Genomic DNA, 2,647 nt, shown 5'->3' with positions numbered 1-2,647 from the left:
GCGGCCATGGCGCCGGCACTCCCACCCCTGACTCCGTTCCTTCTCATTGAGTGGTAAATAGCCAATAGGAAAAGTGTTCCAGCAGAACATCTCTCGCAGAGTCATATACACACACAGTTTTAATGCATATACGCTCGTGTTCCGCCCTTACTCGGCCGCACCTTTGCCGCTTAAACTTTGACCTCTTTCCCCGTTCCCGCATGCCACAGCAGTGGCACTTGTTTATCCGGAGAAAGAGAGCGAGTCGCAGTATTAATTGGCGTGAGCGGCCTTTCCGGCTGCAGAACTAGTGCTCTATCCCGGCGAGCGCCGTTATGAGGCGCAACACCGTCTTTAACGCGTTTAGAGAGAACTCCCCCTGCCTCCCGCCCAGTCATGAGATAGACGTGGACTCGTGGCGAACTCTCAAAGAGAACGCCCACACCGCGTCTGACCGTGGGAGAGGGTGGAGGAGCGCGTGAGGAAGAGCACGGCGTCACCCAAGCATTCTCATCTCTCTGCCTGCACCACTACATGGTAGACTGCGGGCCCAGGCGCACTCATCAATTTAGGTTCCACTGCAATGCATGCCAAGCACTCTTTTCGAGGTGATAGACGAAATTCCGGCGGGGCTTACTTAAAAGATATCCGACCCGGTTTCGTTTCCTCTTCGTGGGATGGAGTGCCTCTTAGAACATGTGCAGCATCAGCCATGAGCGGCCGACGGCCATTCGTGTCTCTGTGGACAGCAGGCAAAAGAGCGCCGCCTCCAGTTATTTGCGAGGGCGACAACTGTCGCTTTGTTGTGGTTGAATGTGGGTGCGCCAAGTCCATGGACTTGCTAGTGATAGGCTTGCTTGTTTTTAAGGGCACGCCTCGCGCAAGGCGCGGGCGATTAAACCCCAAGGCGGAAGCTCGGTTCGGGTTACCCTCGTGTCGGGGAGACAGTCAGCAGGCACGAACTCGCAGCAACCGATGGATGTATATTTCCGACCGGCCCTCGTGGAAGTGGCGGCGTTTTCATCGTATGGCTGCCGCACTGCGTATACGTTCGCTTGTCGATGTATCTGGTATTCTTGCGATTCATACCCGACCACGCGGTTGCTGCGGTCTTCATCGACCACAGGCGAGTGATCCCCGTTAAGGGTTGTATGTATTTGCCATTTGGTGCTTTGCGACTAACCATCTGGGTCGAGTCTCAATAGAAAGGGTTTGACAGACATAGCCCAAGTTCGTAGTTTTGGGTTTGGCCGGACGACTTGTTGTTGTTTTTGGACACTTGAATTTCACTCTTTTTGGGTCAAGAGGCTTATTCGCCGGTAGTAAGGAACGGACGGGCAGCCGTCCAAAGCCCCGTCCGTCCTCCTCCTCCGGTCTTCGCGCTCTCGCCCGAGTGTGGTCCACCTACAGCGTGGTGGTACCTATTTTTGGTGCGGGGGCCGGGATTGTCCTCTTTCGCTGCTGGAGTTGCCAGAGCAGAGCCCGAGACCGCCCAAATCAGATGAGTAGTAGTAGTAGTTTTAAGAGCGCCCCGTTCTCTTTCTCTCTGTTAATGATCCTTCCGCAGGTTCACCTACGGAAACCTTGTTACGACTTTTACTTCCTCTAAATGATCAAGTTTGGACATCTTTCCGTCAGCTCGAGGCGACGACCCCAGAAAACCCTCGCGGGCAACGGGGCCGACAATCCAAGAGCGCCAGTCCGAAGGCCTCACTAAATCATTCAATCGGTAGTAGCGACGGGCGGTGTGTACAAAGGGCAGGGGCGTAGTCAGCGCAAGCTGATGACTTGCACTTACTGGGAATTCGTTCATAGGAAACGAGGTACAAGCCCCAATCCCTATCCAAGAAGGCTTTTAGACAGGTTACCCGCTCCTCTGGAGGAAAACTTCGTTGATCCCTTCAGTGTGGCATTAGAGCCAGAACATCTAAGGGCATCACAGACCTGTTATTGCTCAATCTCGTGCAGCTAAATTGCTTATCCCTCTAGAAGAAGTTGCGAACTCGGACACCATTTTCTGGAGATCCGTCGACTACTTAGTAGGCCAGAGTCTCGTTCGTTATCGGAATTAACCAGACAAATCGCTCCACCAACTAAGGTGACCGCGCCACCACCCACGAATCGAGAAAAAATCTCAATGTCAATCCTTCGGTGTCTGGGCTGGTGAGGTTTTCCCCTGTTGGCAGGTCAAATTAAGCGCGAGCTCCACTCCTGGTGGTGCCCTTTGCGATCAATTCCTTTAAGTTTTCAGCTTTGCAACCATACTTCCCCGGAACCCAAAGACTTTGGTTTCCGGAAGCTGCCACGCCGGGTCATAGAACTCTTGTGGTCAGCTGGTTAACATCGATTTATATGGTTAGAACTACGCAAGTATCTGATCGCCTTCAGACCTCCTAACTTTCGTTCTTGATTAATGAAAACATCCTTAGCCGTCTTTTCGCAGTAGTTCGTCTTGCGACGATTCAGAAATTTCACCTCCTGGCGTCATAATACAGAATGCCCCCGCCTGTTCGATTAGTCATTACCTCTGGTTCCGAAACCAACAAAAATAGAACCGGGTCCTATTCCATTATTCCACATGCATCACCATTCGGGCCATTCAAATAGCCTGCTCTGAGCACTCTAATTTTTCAAAGTAAACTCTCCGACCCTCGGGACACTCGACAAA

Source organism: Homarus americanus, unplaced genomic scaffold, assembly GCF_018991925.1.
Source record: "Homarus americanus isolate GMGI-L3 unplaced genomic scaffold, GMGI_Hamer_2.0 scaffold53257, whole genome shotgun sequence".
NCBI lineage: Eukaryota > Metazoa > Arthropoda > Malacostraca > Decapoda > Nephropidae > Homarus > Homarus americanus.
This window is presented reverse-complemented; position numbering follows the sequence as displayed.